Genomic DNA, 22,303 nt, shown 5'->3' with positions numbered 1-22,303 from the left:
AGGGCCAGCTGGAGTTCCTTCCCACCATGTGACACGTGACATCTAAAGTAAGGGGAGTGACATTTTATGAGCATCCTGGGAAAGCAGGACAAGATGTAAAGGGTGGGGGAAGGAAACAAGAAGGAGGGAGGGAATCATAAAAAGTGCTTTTGGCCTAGAAGGAAACAACCAGTGGTGAGTTTGAGATCTGGTTCTTTCTGGAATGGCTGTGTGACCTGGGAAAAAATACTGAACCTCTCTGAATCTCCCTTTCTTCATTTATAAAATGGGTTAATGATACCCCCCTCAGAGGCCTGTTGGAACATTAAATATAAAATACCCCACATATACTCTGGTGTCTCTTCAGATCCTAGAAATCTGTTGCCTCTTAAAACACCCCACAACCCGGCACACCTATTCCAAGAGAAGTTAAGTTCTTAGTATTCACAGTTCCCCTTTCTGGCTTTCCCAAAGGACTTTTTAAAAATGAAACTCCATCCTAGAGAGCTGTCCAGGAGGGGAGGACTGCGGTGGACAGTGGGAAGGACTGAGGGGAGGAGGGGACGCCCCTGCAGGTTAGCGCAGCCCTGGCTGCTGTCCTTGGTCGTCCTGCGCTTAGAGCCACAGGGTACAGCGAGGACTGGGGATCAAGATGCCAGACGCTTTGAGGCGCCCTTTCCAGAAGGCTCAGGAACTATGCAAGATGAAAGCCAAGGACGCTGAGAAGATCTCTCCGGTTTTTGGCAAAAGATGGCACGAGGACAAGACTCCGGGTGGGTGATTTCAAACGTCCAAAAGCAACGAGGCGCTGAGCAAGCGCGGCAGGAAGCCCGGCCGACGCTAGGTGGCGCCGCGCAGCCAGGCAGCCCGAGGCGGAGGGAGGTGCCCGGTTCCCGCAGGACCCGAGGGCCTCTGCCCCACCCATGGGCTCTTTCTGCCTTCCCCTTTGTATTTGCTCGGTAAAACACCATTTTTTTTTTTTAATTGTGTAACAGTCAATCCCTCACAGCAGGTACAAGCAAAACCTGATGAACACAAGACTCTGAAGGACTTACTGGTTTTTCCTTAGTTACAATGAGATGTGAAGAACCGCTCACCAGGCAACGCAAAGGTACGAAAATTGCTCTAAATTTTGTGACTCTCGCCTGTGGATAAAGTCCGAGTTGAACAATTAACATTTAGGAAGTGCCCATGTAAAAAGGAAAAAAAAAAAAAAAAAGATCGAGCTAAAAAAAATCATACGGCACTTTCTAGTGAAATTAAACAGAGCCCGCTCTGTGACCCAGGAATTCCCCTATTAGGGAGGAGTGTTGATGGCCACAAAACGTGGGTGCCGTGAGAATGCTCCGAGCAGCTTCATTCAGCATAGCCCAAAACTGGAAATAATCCAAGTGTCTATCAGCAGCAGAATGGATGAACAAATTGTGGTATATTCATACGCCCGCAATCGTTCACAGCAATCAAAAGAGCCGATCTGCTGATATGTGCCACAGCATGGCTTTATGTGCCAGATACCAAACACTGACTACTCTTATGATTCCACTTATATGAAGTTCTAGAACAAGCCCCTTTCCTACAGTGATAGCGGGTCAACGGTTGCCTCTGGGTGCTGATCCCTTGGAGGGCGCATGTGGACGTTTCTGGGATAATGGATGTGTTCTAGTTCTTGGTTTGAGTGGTGGCTACACAGGTGGGCACATATGTGCCCCTATTCGCGGATTATACACTTGGGTAAAATTTGTGCATTTTACTATAGGAAATTATGCTCACGTTAAAAGGAAGGAGGAAAGGAGATATAGATGACCTCCAGTTCCGTATTTCCTGTGTTGATTTCTGCCATTTCTAAAATGTCCCCTCAGGAGAAGTTTACCTTGGCCCTTGGAGATGGCAGGGTGGACAGGTAAAGAGATAGGCATTTGGGTCACTTGGCTGGGTAGCTCTGGGCAAGTAGCCCAATGAGAAACAGTCACTCAGCCAGCGGGGGATATCGTCAGGCCAAGTGAGGAAGCCTTTTGGCACAGTGAAAAATGTGCCTTCCTACCATTCAGCGATAGGAAGATTTCACACCATCCTGTCTCTTGATTCTTATATCCTTTTTAGGATTTGTTTCAGCATGTTTTCCCCCCCTTCTAATGTGAAGAATATGGCCTATTTCTGGCATCTGTCCCTCCCATCCAATTTTTCATTGTGTTTTGAATAATTTAGCTAAAGACTTCGTTAGTTTTTTTTTAAACTGCTTATGTTTCCAACTAATGAATTGTCCAAATCCTCATCACACGACTTCCATTTCACTCATTAGAACCCTAATTTGCAAGCAGCTGAAATAATTCTTATTGTTTATTCTAATTGCTATTAGAAGAAGTGCCAGAATTATATGTGATTTATTAGTCACATAAAAATAATGAGGGACAAATAAAATTATTTTCCCGGAAGTTATTTTCAAGGTACAAGAAAGGGCATGTTTAAGCAAGGCCACTCTGAGAATCTCTAGAAAGAAGAGAGGCCTGTCTCTGGGTATTTTGACTTGCATGTTTTATCCACAGAACTGCTTCCATCCCAGTCCCTCCAGGCACTTGGGACACTGTTGCCACCATCAAAATCCAGTCTTGAAAGTATCTGCTGTTCATCATTATGCCTCCACGCCAATAGGACCCACACTTGTTACTTCTCCCCAGTGTCAGGGATGGGGAGATGGGGTTACGGTGCTCAGGGGCCAAGGACCAGGAGCCTGGAGCTCATGACCAAGGACTTCTGATGGGTAGTGTTGTGCAGAGGGTGCACTGAACAAGATACCTAAGGCAAGCGGGGGCCAAGCTCAAAGCCATAGGCTTTAGAGCAGGGTCTAGGGAGGGTGTCTTGTTTTTGTGCCTAACACCTACCCCCAGAGGGATCATCTTTTTATAATTCGGACAAGTAACTATTGAGGCTAGCATGGCCCTAGATTTGGTTTCTGGAAGATTATATTGCTATTATGGTCAACACACCTATTTTGCGTGCCTATTATGAAGAATGCAAAGAGGAAGTGGATGTCCCTCTCACCTCCTGCAAAGAACTTATAGCCAAGGAGTGTACCGTAATGCCTAGAAGCTGAGCCCTTCCTACTCACCCTCTTCACTTAGCCCATTCCTGTTCGGTGTTTCCTCTGAGAGGCCACATTTGATTTTCCTATTTTGAGTTGGGAGTCGCTCTAGTGCATCCCAGAATGCTGGTGCTTAAGTCAAGTCTCCCCATAATTATAACAAATGGTGTCAGAATTTACATATATTCCTATGTGTACTGCACGTTTAAAAAAAAAAAAATCATCAACCAAAACCCAGTAAGGTCATGGCCTCAGTTCCCTCATCTATAAAATGGGATTAACATAGGCCCCCACCTTCACACGTCGGTCCAAAGATTAAACAGAAAACACCCCCCTTCATTTGTCTAATGCCTCTGTGGTATTCCACGTTGCTCAGAAATTGAGGGCATGACTTCCTTTCGTGCTCATTAGGAACAGAGGGAGAGAAACAGAGAACCAGTGCGTACCCAGAGAGAAGGGATTTGCCTTCCTCCACGTCTTCTGTCTCCCACCTTTATTTTCAAGTAAATACCTATTGTTTTCAAAAGTCAAAAAATTTAACATCATTTTTAAAACTGAGCCAGTTTTGTGATGCTAGCCAAACAAAAATCCCTCCTTCTACCCTTCCTGCCTGGGCCTGGGGCTCTGTTGCATGTAAGCTGCTTGCAAAGGTTGAAGGGCAATGAGGGAAAGCAAAGCCATTCATAGCAAGTCCTTCGAAGTGTTTATTGATTATCAGCAAATCCGAGTTTATACATCCTGTTTGCTTTGTGCACTTTATTTTTATCTGAATGGTGTTTTGTTTATTTGTTTAAGGTTCGAAGTGGATATTTTTGCACACACGGGTTAAAAGACGATCTGGCCTTCAGTGGTGGTCTGGACACCACTTGACCCAGCAAAGCAAAGGCACAAAGCAAAGGCATGAATAAGGTCAAGGCCACACTCCCAAAGATTCCCCAGAGGACACAGGCCGGTTCACTGGGGAACACAGGCTCCATTGGGTAAGGAATGTGCTGGACAAGAAAGGACAAAGACAAGCAGCTCTCCAGGGAAAGGCAGAATCCTTGGAGCACTCAGATAGAGATCACAAGCATTGAGTTACTCTTTGCTCACCCCATAGCCTCCCCCAGACCCCCAGAGAACCATAAGGTAGAGCTGGTCCTGGAGTTCCAATGGGCAGAGCACCAACATCAGGCATCACTCCAGACCTACTGAAGCAGGTGTGCATTTAACAAGAGCCCCAGGTGATGTGTGGGTACATCATGGCTTGGAAAGCAGGGCTGTAGTCAGCTGACCCCAGGTCCATGCCGGCCCACTGTTGTTCAGCCCAGCATGTCCGCACATTAGCCCATTAGACATCATCTTATTCTCTTCTTAGGCTGCCTCCACCCTACAGCAGATGAATAGAAGAGATGGCACAGGCCCTCATTTACAACTGAAGAAAATGATTTAGAAGAGTAAATGAGGAGAACAAAGCCAGCTATCTTGTTAGTTACAGAGCAAAGCCTAGAACCCTAGCTTTGAGCCCCAAGTCCAGGAAGGTCTTTGCCACACTTACCTGCTTCTATGTGCTGGACCTGGAGCGAAGAGCAAATCAGGGAAACGGGTGTTGCCATGTCACTTATTGATGGGTCAAGCTCATCGTTATAAGGGAGGTGGTTTCTATTGACCTAAGTATAACATTTCCTATCCTAACTATTTGATTACCTTTACCCTCTGTGTCCAGGGCTGTCTGCTCCTTTGGTTGGAGTGAGGCACATTCACTCTTTCATGAACATCTACTGAGAACTCAAAAAGGTAGACCTTGAGATACTATGATGACCACAGCAGAAGTTACTGATTGTTTGAACATACCCAGTCCCATCTTCTTTCCCAGTCCCAGAACTCCAACTTTAGTTGGGGTGGCATTATACCTAGGGGAAGACTAATTCCCAACTGTCCTTGTAGCTAGGTATCATCATGTAAATAAGGTCTGACTAATGAAACAGAAGCAGACATTGTAAGGAAGGATTATGAGAAAGCTCTTTAAAGGGGGGACAACTGGCTGTGCAGACTTCTTTGTCCTTCTCTCCTTCCTCTTTTTTTCCTGTCTGGATCATGGCTGTAATGGCTAGAGCTCTGGCAGCCATATTGGACCATGAGGTACCCTTAAGGATGAGAGCCAAGGACTAAGGTTGCACAGCAGCACTAGAGGGGAACTCTCTCCAGTGGGCAACTGGAACCCCCATACCAACTCTGAGGTAGTTTTCTCAGGACTGTGGTATGTGGGGAAAATATCCTTTTATCTTATTCTGCTTAGCCTTTGTCACTGTCAGGTGAAATTTCTAATTGATAGAATGCCCCAAACCAAGATACCCTGACTTTACAGAACTTAGGGGCTCATCAGCTGGATTTAATACAATGTGACAAGTGTGGGACAGGGAACCATGGGAGCCATAAATCCAGAGAACCTGGAAGATGCAGGAAGATTTGTCTGGAGAAGTAAAATCTAAGGTTAGGTCTAAGAATGGGTGGGATTTACTCACAGAGAAGGGAGAGAAGAGTGTTCCAGAAGAGGAAGGAGCATGCACAAAAACCCACAGGCAGGACAGAGAGCAAACCCTGTCCTATTAATGAACTTGAACTTAATCATAAGAGTTGTAGTGGCTGCAGAAGGCTTTTAAGTAAAAATTTTCATGTTAGAAAAATTCCCCAGACTGCTGTGCCAAGTAAGGGACCGAAAGGGGAGCTTTGAAAGCAGACCAGTTGGAGGCCAGTGCCCGAGTCCAGGTGAGATCCTGAGGCAGCCTGGAAGAGGCAGGGTGCTAGCAGTGGGAGGGAGAGAAAGGATGGATTTTAAGTGATATGTGGCAGATAGAATATGTGGAGAAGGTAAGGTAGTAGGACGGGCCAAGAGAGGGGCTCAATGTACTGGCTTGAAGTGATTTGGGGACAAGAGAATCAGCTCAGTCTGGGTCATCTTGTGTCCAACACCATTGCAGGAAAAGGTTATTTGATAGCAATAGATTGTGCTCACACCTCACTTGTGGGCCTGTCAACAAGGCAGCCCCAACCCAGCTGGCCCTTACTACTGAAACTAGGTAAGAAAGCCTTTATGGGTTGGTTTTTGGTTAAGAAAACCCTTTTTAAAGCACAAAGGTAACATGCTACATCTGAAGTTAGCCCTGCTGGGTACTAACTTGACAAAAATATTTGCAGGGTTTTGCGTGAAAGTAAAACAGAGCAGGTAGATATTTGTGCAGATAAGGACATGAAAATTATCTCAAGGAAGAGGGGAGGATTCCACGACGGATTCCTAAGAGTCCAAATTCTCTGGTTCTCTTAAAGCAAATGCAGTCAGTCTCAACTCTCGGGGACAGTTTGGGAAAAGGTTCTGAGATTCAGTCCAGGAAATATGCTGAACGTCAAGAAAAAAGGTTCTGGAAGTAAGGAGAAACGGTCTCACTGACAGGAGAGTGGTCTTTCCACTGAATTCCAGGTCCAGGTCTGGCTACCAACTATGTAAGTAAGGAGGGGTGTGGGGATGGAAATCTGTCTGCAGTTAAAGTGTGTGCCAGAAGAGGGCAGTCTAGCACGATTCCTGCAGGAGTGAGGGCCGCCCGAGGCGGAGACGCATAAATTACCAGAGGCTTCAAAACCCCCACTCACTCACAATCCCACCTACTGAGCTCTCTCACTGTGGAAATAACGCAGAGTCTAGGGTTGGAGATAAATCCTTAAAAACACCTTTACAGTATAACGTGCAAGAAAGGAAAATGGGAAGAAATCTAAACATCCAATGTTGAAGCAACCACCAAGTACCTTACCATATACATAAAATACTACGCTTGCTTCTGTAGAAAAGGATAAAAAACAAAATGATCACGTTTAGTTTCAAATTTGGGACACAAAATACTGTGTATGGGCATCGAATTTATTTAAATAAGCAATGAAAATAAGCAATCATTTGCTTATTTTCATTGCTAAATAAAGCAATTTAAATAAGCAATTAACTTACTATGGGAAATAGGAGAGGACAAGATAAAGACTATCAACCTTAATAATATAAAATATGAAGATGTAACCATCATCAACCAGGACACGCAAGGCAAGAACAAGAGTAATGCAAGGCAGGAATATAGAAGTGTGAATTAGAAGGGAAAAAGTCCACCAACTAGATAGTTTTAAACAAGAAATTACTCATGGATTTTGTTTTAAGCAGAATATCAGAGGGGGGAAAATGTGTGTGTCTCGATTCACGGCATTAAAAACTTATATAATGAAATAAGTAAAAAGGAATTACTTAGATATCCAATTCCAGAAGTTAAGAAAAACAACAATAAAACATGCCGACATAATAAATGAAGGAGGATAATAAAGGCAAGAGCAGAAAAGGAAAGAAATAACAGAGAGGGACATGAAGCATTTTCTAGAAAAACACAATGTACAAAATTGACCCCAGAAGAGGGAGAAACATAAATAAAGCAATACAGGTGAAAACACCAAAAAGAAACAGAAAAAAAGGGCTATAACATTTAGGAGTAGAGTTGCATCCCTACAATAGAAAACTCTGCAATGTATTAAAATAAGATTCTTTTGAATAAGCTATGGAAAAAAAAAAAACCTCTTTTAAATTCAAAGGTAAAAAAGTAAGGTGCAGAGTAGCAGGTGTGGTGGGACCTCCTTTGTGTAAAATTTAAAGACTCAGATGGAAATATAGTATCATGAGTTTCTACTATTAAGGATCTATTATCATTGGGGCAGGTTGGCAAAAATGCCTGTGGAGACTTGGGAGCCATATTCCCTGGATTGGTATCCTGGGTCCATCACTTTCTAGCTACGTAACTGTCAACAGTTTCCCTAGCTTCTCTGTCCTTCAGTTTCCTCTCAGTAAAATGGTAACAACCATACCTTGTAACTCACAGATCTATGGGTGTTAAATGGGTTGAGTCACAAAGTGCTTTAGAAGAGTGTCTAACAGTTTTATGATAAATGTTCACCAAATGTTAGTTATGGTCATTATTTTACACATCTTGGTATATATGCTTTTATTTCTCTTCCTAAAAAGAAGTCTTAGAAATCCTCTGGAAATTTTGGTAGTCCTTTGAAAATTAGGAGGGAAAGACAGGGATGGGTGAACGGTGCTCATGGACAAAGGGAAGAAGGCTTTCACTCAAAGGATGTTTAGCATTTCCTAAACATGTAATTCCTAAATTACTAAATGTAATTTAGCAGGACTAAATGTGGATGGTGGATTTACCCAACATTGGTTTTCTTTCTCATCCTTCTCTGATTTTAAACAATATTATAGTTTTAAATGTTATGTTCACTCAAAGCACAACTGTGTATGATATACACAAATGAAAAACGATTAGAAGGAAAAAATCACAGAAGACTGATAGCATTTTTGTTAGAGTAAGGAGATTCCGGACTTTTTTTTTTTTTTTTCTCCTTCATTTTAAACAGTTATTTTGTCTTTGTTTTCAAAAGCACTAGACAAAAATGAATATATTTTTGTGATAACCCTTCCCCATTTCCCAGCCTCTCCAGGGTAGTGAGCATCTTTCTAGACATTTTTTTCTATGCATTAACATAGATATATAATTACAGAAGTATATAAGTATTGGTTTTCTTTAATAATATGATAATATATTTAATAAGTTATCACTTTTTTATGTTATTCTGCAATTTTTCTTTTTTCAATTAAACATTGGTCTAAAAAAAAAAAAACTTTCTGTATCAGTACACAAATATCTACCTTACTTGTTAGTAGCAGCATTGATTTCCCTAACATGTTCATGGCAACTTTTATGTACCTGTTTCCTTAGTGATAGACATATAGTTTGTTCTCTGATTTTCACTCTTGCCATCAACACTTCAACACACAGCCTTCTGCACCCCTGTCCGGGCCCATGAATAATTTATTTTTCCCTATTCTGCATACTTTTTAGGATGTTGTTGCATCACTTTCACAATCTGAAATAATTTTTAAACCAACAAGATTAAGGATAAAAGGAACATTAGCTTGCTTTCCAATGGAAACCCAAAAATTCTACCTTGCAATTCTTCCCTTAAAGCAACAGCATCTAAGTGAGTATCAGGACACCCAAAAGTGAATAATAAAGAAAAAAAGGCTACACAAAACAATAATTATTTTCCTCAGGAGCTTGTAGAAAGTACAAACATAAATCTGTAGTTTAGCCAAATGCATAGATGTCCCCTCATTAATTGTCCATTGGGATGATTAGGAACAAAGTGCAGGTAATAGAAACATCATGAACACTTGGGTTTCTTGGTGTAGCTGCCATGACAGTCGATTGGACCCAATGACTCGAGAGCCAGCCAGGTGTGATCAATCTTATGCACTCCCTGCCATTATTACCAGTCAATGGCAAATGTTTGCAAAGATCCTACCCCCATAATTAATCATCATGTCTCCTAATAGTGTTTACTGTTTCATGAGAAAAGACCCATGAATCAATTAGATGTAAGTTTATTATTTTATTTTATTTTTTTATAATTTTATTATTTAAGATAAGAAAAGAGAAATACTATTTTTCTACAACTCCCCCCCCATTTTTCTTTCTCTGAGTTTGCATTCAGGCCACCATGACCCCCGTGTCATTTATCACACCCAAGACCAGATGAAGTGAAAGAAATTTCTAGGGAAAAGATGTGGTGGAGGAATGTGGATCTGCAGATCTCTTGCTGGGGGAAAATGCTCCTCTAGTGAGCTCTTCTGTGAGGAAAGCCCCGAGACAGGGAGAGATTGAGGTTTGCCCTAGTAAATATCCGAACAGAATGTGCTCCTTTGTTTAACGCAGCCCCAAAGTGAGCCTCTATTGAAGAGACAAGAGTTTGACTTAGGAAAAGAAAAGAAAACAATGTGGCCTTTCTTGGTTAAAATTGTCACAGTTACTGAAGAAAATGAAATGAATGTTTTCTACCTAACACTGTGGTTACAGGTTAAATATGCCAATATCCATATTTGGGAGAAAAAAAAATACAAGCAGACAGCCTAACACACCCATTACTGGGCTTTACGTAGGCTCCTTGGGGAAACAGTAAGACTGGGGTGGAAAAAAAGGCAAACTACATCTCAAATGGCTATGAGATGTCTTTATGTAAGTTTTCAGATGGGCCTGAAAAATAAATCATCTGACAGATAAATCTTAAAATCAAGTTTTAACATGTGACACCTCTATTCTAATCCTAGTGTGACGACACAGTTCATGTCAGCCATCCATATTTCTTTCCGCCTTTCAGGTCCTTCTGGCCCTGGAACCTCACGGCACAACACAGTAAAATCATACTTGTGCTTTCCTTCTGCCCCACATCCTTGCAATCCAACTGTTTTTTTAAGGCTTTATTTATTTGAGAGAGAGAGAGAGCCCAAGCAGGAGGAGCAGCAGAAGGAAAGGGAGCAGCAGACTCCCCGCTGATCATGGAGCCCGACGTGGGGCTCAATCCCAGGACCGTGAGATCATGACCTGAGCTGAAGGCTGATGCTTCACTGACTGAGCCATCCGGGCACCCCCTCATTCTGACTTCTGTGCCTCCCCCTACATATTATTTTTATCAAATCCATCCCCTGTGCCATAAAGAATCAAAAAGCAAAAAATAAGGATGCATGAATATTTATTTAACTCTTTTGAAAGCAACTGTTGAATTAAGGCTTAATTTATAGCTTCACGGCACACTTGAGGAAATTTCTTAAATTTCTTAAATGTTTTACATTTCTTAAAATGCTGGTGATTGTTCTTACTATTCCAAAGGCCTTGTGAGGAAGAGTTCTTGCTGGACCACCGTCTAACCTTGCACGCCTTGCACAAGCACTGAGCGAGTTGTCAGCCATGGGGAGGGCAGCTAACTTGAAACCTATTCCAACCTGCTTCCTTTTGTCAGTTTCTATAATAGGCTATAAAACTCAACACCACTGCCCACCCCCCACCCCTGCTATGCTTAGGAATTGCCATGAGAGTCAGTTCTGACCTAAGAGATAAGGAAGTGTGCTGGTCTCTGCAGAACCCTACTCTTGCCTGCCCAGAACACAGAGATGAAGGCTGGCTGAGATGCCGCCATCTTGCAACCAAGAAGAAAACACCCAGAGAAGTCTGGAGATGTAGACTTGTTGTCGAGTTGCCGAACCAGTGGCTTCAGCTGCCTACTTCTAGGCTTCTTATCATATAAAGGAAACAAGTTCCCTATTTCAGTTTCTTTAAGCCAGATTTCTGTCAATCACAGTCAAACACAATCCCTAGACTAGATGTTGTAGACAGCAATGATGAGACCCTAGCTTCCAAGAGTTTATAATATCTTGAGAGGCAGATATCAAACCACTTAACTGAAATATGGAGCAGAATATGAAAAGCACTAAATTGAAATTAACAGAAGTCCACAACGTGGAAACAGAAAGCAAAAGGTTAGGTTACCAGTGGGAGCTGGGAGACCCTCAAAGAAAAAATGGACAAGACATGGGAGTTGAACTTTGCCAAATGAAGAGGATTTTTTCAGGCCAAGGAAGGCTGGACAACCTCACCCCCCCACCAAACACACACATACCCCAAGGACACAGCATGAAGAAAGGAATGGTGCTTTGAGACAACCTGGTTAATTTAAGAACAGTTCTAGGTAGTTGGAGAACTGGACTGTGTTAGATGACAATGGTGTTGTCTGCTCTCTGTTTTTCACACATTACAAAACAGTTTTTGTGGCCCTAGCTTCTCCTCAACCACTTCTCACCTTTTTTCCTTTCTCTAATCAGCAGTAGTCTCCATCCCATCTTTATTCACTATACGAAGTTAGGAATAAATCATTGACTATTACTGGGCAAAGAAAAAGAGAAAAAAAAACTTGTTTCCGACAATTGCTAATATGAGAATTTAACGACTCCTTTTATATGAGTGGTTCTCACCCAAAGGTGATTCCCCCCAACCCCGGAAGACATTTGGAAATTTGTGGTGGTTTATTTCTGTGGTTGTCACTCTGGGGGAGTGGGGTCCTCCTGGGTTGTAGTGAGTAGAAGTCAGGGATGCTGCTTACCATCCTACCATGCCCAGGACAGTCCCCCAACATAGAATTATCCATTCAAAAGTCCCAATAATTTTAAGGCTGTTTTTATGTTACTTGATGGTGACAGGCAGGGGTGCCCACGAGGGGCTTCATATCACCAAATGAGTTCATTGGAGGGAAGTGGGTAGGCAGCAGCATCATCCTAAGAAAAGGTTGGGATGAGCAAATTGTGTTTTCTAATTAATACTGAACCAAACTACATTTATTAAAACAGCATAATGACATTATTCAATGCTTTTAGACTCCCTTGTACATGAAAACCCACCTAACAAGATTCTTGGTAATAGGGGAGCCTGGGTGGCTCAACTGGTTGAGTGTCTGACTCTTGATTTCAGCTCAGGCCATGATCTCAGAGTCATGAGTTTGAGCCCCACATTCGGCTCCAAACTGAGTGTGGAGCTTCAGATTCTCAGAGGAATCTCAGCCTTAAGATTCCTCTCTCTGTCCCTCTCCCTCTGCACCTTCCCCCTCCCCTACACTCACATGTGCTCTCTTTCACTCTCATAAAAATAAATAAATAAATAAATAAATAAATAAATAAAGTCTTAGTAAGACTTTTCTTTGTGGTTTAAGCAACCACAAAGAAACAGAAACCCATCACACAGGGTTCAAAATTTATTTGAAATTAACAATTTTTTTAAAATTTGAAATAAACAATTTATCAAGTTTTCGGGGACAAGGTGATAGAAGGTGGGTCTGATTTATTAGCTTTTCAGAACTGTGAAGCCCTTGCATGCAACAAAAATGACAAATTTTTAAAATAGTCGTGAAGACCATATTTACTATTTACTATTTCATTCAGAAGGAACTTCATGCCAAAAATACTAGTGTCTTAACAAAAGTAGTCTTCTTAGGAAAACTTTCTTTAAAATCATATTGAACTACAATGGATTCAGCCTTTGTTAAGAACCGTGCTTAGATCACAGATGGGATATGGAGAACCGTGCTAAATCACAGATGGTATATTTTTTCCTATATTTCACAAAACAGGCAATTTCTACCACTTTTTTTTTCCTTTTACATTTTGCTCTTGGTAATCCTGTAGATTGAACAACAACAACCCAAAAAAAAAAAAAAAACAGAACTAAAAAGAAACGTGGAAACATTTACTTTTAGTGCTGTTTATAATCTTACTCTTTAGTGGATGGAAACATCACTGAATATTCTGTGTAATTTACTTTAAAAAAAAAACTTTGAATGTAATTCATTTTAGGTGAGCTATTTGTTTTATGAGCTGTGTATGTTTATTTGGGGTTGCGCTGTTTTTTTTATTGAGTGCAATAAAGACACTTCTTATCAATTGATTTGTTGTATCAGCAATGGGCTTCTTTCCAGACTGAAATATGGCAGCTTTTCCGAGGACATTATCCAGCATATAATTTCACCACAGATATGAATCCGGGTTCATTAGGGCCCACTTGTGCTGCCTGTTATGACCTAATTTCTAGGATTCCTGCTTGATGGTGGCATTATCTTTCCCTGCACACGATGTATAACATTGTCAAATGGGTTCTCTCTCTTTGATGGTTCATCACATACCCAACTTTGAATTGTGCCAACTTTTATACCGGCTGATAAAATCAGAAGTTCAAAAGTTCACTTCTGATCCCTTGTGACGTGGAAACTTCAAGTACTATGAAGCTTACACCTTTTATAAATAATTCATTGCAGGGGTGAAACGGAATACTCGGGTTAGTATTTTGATGGCATTGAAAACACACTGTCGGTAGGGGATTCCTAACCCGAATGTGGGTTTGTACTTTTCAGCTGTGTACCATGCAAGGCTGTGCCTTCCTTCTATTAGCCTGGGTATGATGAATACTGCCTTTGGGGCTCAGTGGACTTACCAAGGTGTCCAGATCACGGGGCATCTTCCAAGGCCTGATATTAATGCTGTCATGTTGCAGTGGGATGACACTTGTTTGTGCATTTCCAGAGTGAGGAAATCACACGTTGAGAACTAAATCATGGCGGACGTGGATTTCTCAAAAGTGCACATCACAACATCCTGGGGAACATTTCGTTTGCGCACATCACAATGTCCTGGGGAACATTTCGTTTGCACTTCGGTAATGCCACGCGTGAGGCAGAGCAGAAGTGATATACAGCCACAGAAAGTGGGAACGGTGAGATTTAACAGCTGTGCAAACGGCCTCAAGAACGTAAAATCAGGAGGCTGTGTCTTTAGAAAAGTATTTCTTTTAAATCCCCAAATATCACATCTGGTTGCATCAAGTTGTCATTATGACACAGTATTTAAGATGATTTAATGGGATATTGCAGGATAAGAATCTTGGAGTTTATTTAACTACTGTGCATTAAGAGAACGTAGCTGTTTAAACGATGTTCTGACAAAGCAGATAAAAAGCTGTTCTTGATGTCGAATGACTTTATTATATACTTTTTTTTTTTACTATAGTCAGTATAAATATAGATACTCAAACCTAAACAGAATATAAAGACAAGGGGGAAAGTGGAGTTCTGTGACAGAAATTTAAAGCATGCAGCACGTACCAAACGCAGAGAACTATTCACCGTTGAAAATTGATGAGGCATGTTGGCTATATGTACGGATACGGGAATGTCACAATACGAAGGTGTCAGGGATCTAATGTCCCTTTTTCACAAATCCCCTGACAGGGCCCCTGCCAGCTAACAGGTCAGCCCCCAACTAGGTGGTGAGATCTCTAGGGATTTGGAAAGGCTCCTCCTGGCTTTGTCCCCACCTCACAGCCTCACACCCTACATTGGCATGAACCTCTCCCCACTTTCCTTCAGAGGTACATGTCATTTTTATTTTTTTATTTTTAAAACTTTATTTTAGGAAGAGAGAGCGCAAGAGGTAGAGAGAGGAGGAGGTAGGGTTATGGGGAGAGGGAGAAGGATAAACCTCAAGCAGACGTTGCACTGAGCATGGAGCCTGATGTGGGGCTCGATCCCATGACTCTGAAATCATGGCCTGAGCTGGAACCAAGAGTCAGATGCTTCACCAACTTAGCCAGTGGGGCGCACCCCATGACACATCATTTTAAATAGAAAACCAAGGCTCTAGGGGCATAGGACAATCTCAGACAACTTATGTAGAGCCCCGATCAAAATCCAACATCCCAATTTCCCAATCCGTAGCTCTGTTACCTCATCACATTCCTGCTGCCACTTACGGCAACAGTCCCAGCAGACATCGACCGGACATGTTTTTCCAACTTGGAAAAGTACACAAAAGTCTTTCTGTTGGCCTTACTACCCCTACAGGAAGTGTGTTTTGCCTTACAACGTGAATGTGCTAAGAACTCCCAAGGAGGGAGGCTAAATAAACAGACTGTTAGAGGGAAGGGCAGACTCTCAGCAGATTTCAGTGACTATTTAACAGTGTCTTAAACAAAAGAGAAGTTTAGTCTGGGGCTGGTCCAGAGGACCAACTCAGTATTGTCCTCAAGGACACAAGCTCTCCTGTTGACTGCTTTGTCATCACTCCTTGGGGTACGTCCTCATGCCAGCAGCAGAATGAGGGAAGACACGTAGGGACGCCAAAGCAAAGAGCTGGCATCAGCCGCCTCCTGAGAGCAGTTCCCAGAAACTGCCACTCAACATTGAAGCTTCTATCCAATTGGCCAAAACTCATGCTCCATGACCACATCCTGCTGCAAAGAAAAGAACACAATATCCCATTTTGATTTTGAGGAACCCTGGGCCTGGGCAAAATCCTGCCATCAGGAAGGAAGACAATGGAACACCACAGTTGCTGCTGGCAGTGAAATGGGCATTTGTCTGTGGACTTGTAATATTAACAAGATTCTTCCCTACTCATTGTTTCTTTCATGGGTCACAGACTCTAGCATTAAAAATAGCACATATATTTTCTCTCTTGAGCCCACTCTGATTAATAGCTTAACCCAGTTAAGGACTGCTTGATTAATCATCAACCCTGGTTAATGACATCTTGAGAAAGAGTCTGAAACAAAGAGTTCTGCTAACCATTGGTGATGCCTGCAATGCATACAGGAAGAGAGAGTGGGGAGAAAGATGCTCCTTTTCTATTCCTGTCTGAACACTCTCACTTGGCACTCACTTTCAGATTGATATAATGGTCCTAGAAGTCCAGCAGTCCACAACTAATGCTCCTAACACTTCTATGTTACATCACCCAAAGCAATTTATGCATACAGGCATGATTCCCATATAGTTTTCTTATGAGATTAAAAAAAAGTATATTTATGACCCTTAATTTGGAGATGAATAGAGTAAGTGCTAAGTAGAACAGTGGGCTTCCACTAAGGTCACCTAATAACAAATGGAAGATCTAGAATTTGAATTTAGTTCTTTTAGAAACAACATGTTTTTTTTTTTCTCACAATACTATTCCAAAAAATGATAGAGAAAGAAAGAAAGAGAGGGACAGAGGGAAAATTGTTCTCCTGATAGACTGACTTGGATCAGAGTGATTGTACATTATCAACTGGTGACTTGCTTTTCACATTTTGGAATATTTCCTGCTAATAAATTCCTTGTGGCACCCAATAAACCCAAATGAAACATTCATGCAACAAAGCTGAAATTTATTTATTTATTTATTTATTTTAAAGATTTTATTTATTTATTTGACAGAGAGAGATCACAGTAGACAGAGGCAGGCAGAGAGAGAGAGAGAGGAAAGCAGGCTCCCTGCTGAGCAGAGAGCCCGATGCGGGACTCGATCCCAGGACCCTGAGATCATGACCTGAGCTGAAGGCAGCGGCTTAACCCACTGAGCCACCCAGGCGCCCCCAAAGCTGAAATTTAAACAGGAAGTTGACTAAAAGGAAACCTACTAGGAAATGGGCTACAGATATGAATAAAAAATTAGTTTCTGTCTATAGTAAACTTACAAATATATTGATAAATAAATGAACTACAGTATGCTGAGAATTACAATGACAAGGACCCATGGTGGGACATAGGAGGCAATGGCCACCATACCAGGTGTGAGTAGGCAAGGAGGGTGTCAGAGCGGCCTCACTCAGGAAGAGATGGATGGGACCTGAAGGGTAGGTGGGAGATCACCAAGCATACTCAAGGGGTAGCCAGCCAAACTGGGAGGAGCAAATGTCAGGACTGGGCACCAGAACAGCATGGCAAGTTCAAAGAAAAACAGGGCAGGGTATGTGCATAATAGAGGCAAACAAGAGGCAGGGTGTACACTGGAGTATATAGCATGAGGTAGGGGACAGCAGGGGAGATAGACAAGAAGATGGTTGTGAGAAGCATTCGGGTACTTGGAGCCGACTGGGCCTTATGGAATTTAGCCTGTATGCACTGGGAAACCACCAGAAGGTTTTCAGCAGGGCTGCAAAACAATCACATTGGCTTTTGAAAAAGACCACTGTGGAAACTGGGCTGGAGTTACCCAAGTCACAGGCAGTAGAACCAGGCAAGAAATGAGCAGAGCCTAACTCGAGAGTTCTTCCTCTCAGACCCACACTCTTTGAAGGATTTATGGAAGCTCTCCAACTGCTTGCCCCTAATGTCAGAATAAGCGTGTCTCTGAGGAAAAGCTCTGTACCTTTCCCCAGGTTCTCAAAAAAAAAACCCAGAAACCCAGAACAAGAAGGACAATAACATCCTAAAGTTGAAAACTGTCTGGCCTACACTCAGGTCACAAAAGTGGAATAAAAAAAAAATAGAGAGATAAACATAAGAGTTAAGTAGGAGTCACATATAAAACAAATAGAGTTTGAGATGCAGTATTTGCATCTAATTTTTTAAAAAACAAATGAGCAAAGACCTTAACAATAAGCCAACTATATTTGGGTCATATTTGATACACATAAAGTTGAGAAACTTATGCATATATCAGAACCTTGGCATAGATTTTCCAGGATGGATCAGATCGCCTCACTATCCCATCTTCCTGTATCTTCTTTAACTTCCAAGTGTTCTCTTACTTGTTGGACCATGTATCCCAAAGGTTGGTTTGGAAAGGAAATACCCTGTAAGTTCAAGACTCTGAGAAGTTGGCCAAAGAAGACATTAGTAGCCTCTTCTGGAAGAGGAGAGAGCTGAGAAGCACCAAATTTCAAAACTCTAGCTACAGAAACTTCTAGAACTAGAAAATCTAACCGTTACCAGGCAATAAGGTAAATAAAGAAAAATCTAGATCGTTTGTTTTTAACTTTTTTTTAAACATTTTATTTATTTATTTGACAGAGAGATCACAAGTAGGCAGAGAGGCAGACAAAGAGAGAGGGGGAAACAGGCTCCCCGCTGAGCAGAGAGCACGATGTGGGGCTCCATCCCAGGACCCTGAGATCATGACCTGAGCTGAAGGCAGCGGCTTAACCCACTGAGCCACCCAGGTGCCCCTGTTTTTAACTTTTATGGAGGTTAGAGACCCATAACCCCCACAATTTTGAGAAGTTGCGGAACCTTACAGACTTTCTCCCAACACAATTCACACAGGCATCTTCTTACAAAATTGTGCACGCTATTTTGAGAAGTTCTCAAAACCTCTCTAGTCCAAGAAACTCCATGTGACCGTTAACACCAGCTTAAGAGCCCCCTGTCTCGAAAATTCTCCTTTTCCTCAACAAACATTCTGTTATCATAGTTTTTCATCTAAATTAGTCTTACTATTAATTTCACCTTTGCTGCATGCACACAACCTTGGTCAGCTGTAAAACCACAAAGTCTAAAGGGAGACTGATTCTCAATGCCACTAAATGAAACTATCGTCCACATGGCATATGAAATCCCAAATGGACTTATAAACCGAGAATAGGAAATACTGTTCTATGCTTAAGCTTCATAAAAATGCCTTCCCCTCTCAGCAATGGTCTCTGTTCTTACCACCAGGTATTTGAATCCTGGTCTACTATACAGATATTATATACATGTACACACATATAATATCCTAGATAGTTATTCTCTATCTCTATCTATATATCCTTCAACATTCTCTCCACTTTGAAGCAAATTATAGACATTTTCAAAGTAAATCCAAGCTCAGCAATGGTCTTGATTTTTTAACGGATTAAGGAAAATAATAGTTTGAAGGGGAAAAAATTACAGCAAATTCTATATTGTTTCTTCTTTTTCCCACAGTGCAGTTACTGAAAACCTCTGATTAGATCCCTAAAGAAGACCACACACTCAGTAATTTGAAGCAAAAGGTTAATGGTGTTGTTACAACTATTATCCCTTTTAAAATCATTATCCTCTTGTTTTTTATGGCTATATTACCTTCACCTTTCCATGAACCCACTTTACCAGCTGTTTCCCTCTGTCATAAAGTTTGCTGAACATTATCGTAGGGATAGGAGAAACGCCATGTTTTATCAATCAAGCCTTAGGGAATTGGAGGCTTCTTATAACCACAACTGTAAAGGGAGTTTATTGCAAGTTTCTGTTTTGATTTGTAAATTGTCCTTAAGTAAAATACATACCTGATGCCAAGGTATAGAGTGTAAAAATGCAATACGGTACAATACAGAAACCTGCATCATAAAGTTTGATAGGCTGACAAATGAGAAAGGTAAAGACAACTGACAAACGCACGAACGCTTTCTTCCTCCACACGCCAACACCCGCGGCGTCTTTCAACCTGCCAATGCCTGAATTCCCCAGCCCTTCACCTCACGCCACCCTGGTACCCCAAAGAACACAGGAAACACAGGACCGATGCTTTTAAGTCACACAGAACTACCTAGGAAGTCTCAACACAGTTCCAAATTTCATACGATGAAGATATTGTTTAATCAGGATGCAATAATATTCAGACCGTACTGCAAAAGCCCTAAAATACCACCATATAGTGGGGACTAAAAACACATTTCTAAATTGTAAAATATTATTAAATATGTATAACTAAATGATAGTAAATATCAACCTTGAAGGATACAACTAAATGAGCTCTTTGAGGATATTTTGTAGCCTTAGGAAGCACTTTATTTTATTTTATTTTTATTTTTTTAATGGGGGAGGGGGAGAGAGAGAATCTTAAGCAGGCTCCATGCCCAGAGCAGAGGGGGGGACACAGGGCTTGATCTCAGGACCCTGAGATCATGACCTGAGCTGAAATCAAGAGTCAAAGGCTAAACTGTCTGAGCCACCCAAGTGCCCCCTTAATAAGCAGTTTAAAAGATTGAAAATACGTGAATGAAATATCCAACCAAAGCAGACGTTAAAAGAGAAAGAAAACAAATCCAAATGGAAAGGAACTAAGCATAAGAGTAAAGTTGCTTTTTTTTTTTTTTACAAAATAATGAAGAAAAACAACAAAAGCAAGATCTAGTTCCCTGAAAAAGTATTATTTGCAAATCTCTAGTAAGACTGATCAAGAGGAAACAAAGCCAAAAGTTAGCATAATCAGAAATGTAAAAAAAAAATAATTATGGAAAAAAATTTTTTTTTTTTTTTTTTTTTAATTTTCAATTATTTTATTTTTTTTTTTATGTAATCCCTACCACTGATGTGGGGTTGAACTCTGATCCCGAGATCAAGTGTTGCTTACTCCACCGACTGAGCCAGCTGGGTGCCCCCATGGCTATAGATTAGTTGTAAATTAACACTATAAACAATTTTGTACCAATCCATTTGAAAATAACGTTGAAATTCCAAATTCCCCCCAAATATTTTAATCACCAAAATGACTCAAAAACAAATAAATTGTGAACAAGCCAGCAGCCATTAAGTAATCTGGATCAGCAGTCTAAAAACTCTCTCTCCTCAATCAATTTCACAAGATAATTTTAACTACCTGGAGCCCAAAACTCTCTACTTTTTTAACCAACATTTTTCAGAATAAAGAAATAGAGAAAACTCTCCAACTCATTTTTTGATCTTATTATAGCCCTATTCTGAAACCAGTCAAGGGCAGTGCAGAAAGACAATTAAAGGCCCAAATCACTTATAAGCCTACATGTAACAATAACAAAATAGTGTCAAGTCAAATCAACAATGTATAAAACTAACGGGTGGGGCGCCTGGGTGGCTCAATGGGTTAAAGCCTCTGCCTTCAGCTCAGGTCATGATCTCAGGGTCCTGGGATCAAGCCTGCATCAGGCTCTCTGCTCAGCGGGGAGCTGTTCTGATCGACCCTGTTCTGGAGATGGCGCCTCGGGATGCCCAGCTGGTCAAGGAATTGGGGCTGCGGCTGCTGTATGCTGTGAATACCCACTGCTACGCGGACCACATTACGGTCTCAGGGCAGCTCCGGTCCCTACTCCCCAGCTGCCAGTCTGTCATCTCCCGCCTTAGTGGGGCCCAGGCTGGCTTGCACATTGAGGATGGAGACTCCATCCACTTCGGGCGCTTTGCCTTGGAGACCCGAGCAAGCCCTGGCCACACCCTGGGCTGTGTCACCTTTGTTCTGAATGACCACAGCATGGCCTTCACTGGAGATGCCCTGCTCATTCGAGGGTGTGGACAGATGGATTGCCAGCAAGGCTGTGCTAAGACCTAGTACCACTCCGTCCACGAAAAGATCTTCACGCTTCCAGAAGACTGTCTGATCTACCCTGCTCATGATTACCGTGGGCTCACAGTGTCCACCGTGGAGGAGGAGCGGACTTTGAACCCGCGGCTCACCCTCAGCTGTGAGGAGTTTGTCAAGGTCATGGACAACCTGAACTTGCCCAAGCCTCAGAAGATAGACTTTGCTGTTCCAGCTAACATGTGCTGTGGGATCCAGACCCCCCCTTCCTGACCTAGTTTTGTCAGGTGCTCATTTCCGTTAAGAATGCACTAGGTGGGGTACAGAGAGAGGTGCCATCGCCAGGCCTCACTCCTTCCCCTCCCTCATCAGCCCCTGAGCGTCTCAAATAAATAAATAAAAATTATTATTTTTTTGCTCTGAAAAAAAAAAAGTAGGCCTCTCTGCCTACTTGTGATCTCTGTCTGTCAAATAAATAAATAAAATCTTAAAAAAAAAACATAACGTGTCATTAATGAGTCAGATTTATATTACTAAGGTAAAGATATTTCAAAGTTATAAAATCAATCAACCTAAAGAACAAAATGATATGATCATCTCAACAGATGCAGAAAAGTTGTAAATATAAACATGTATTTATATAAATGCTTTTGGCAAAGTGGCAACAGAGAGAAACCTTCTTCATTCAAAGATGATGTCATTCTTAGTATCAAACTTTCTAAAGAATCCCCATTAAGCCAAGAAAGAGCCAAGAATTCTCACTTATTCATGTTGAATAATACCATACTAGAAATCCTAACCCATAAAAT

At 41.6% G+C, this 22,303-nt stretch overlaps 1 pseudogene; it reads left to right on the top strand.

Annotated features, from left to right (window-relative positions):
• Positions 1-2,950: 2,950 nt before the first annotated feature.
• Positions 2,951-21,767, top strand: LOC111152547 (annotated as a pseudogene).
• Positions 21,768-22,303: the final 536 nt, after the last annotated feature.

Source organism: Enhydra lutris, unplaced genomic scaffold (assembly GCF_002288905.1).
Source record: "Enhydra lutris kenyoni isolate GAN:26980312 unplaced genomic scaffold, ASM228890v2 scaffoldscaffold29, whole genome shotgun sequence".
In the NCBI taxonomy this organism is placed as follows: Eukaryota; Metazoa; Chordata; class Mammalia; order Carnivora; family Mustelidae; genus Enhydra; species Enhydra lutris.
This window is presented reverse-complemented; position numbering and strand designations above follow the sequence as displayed.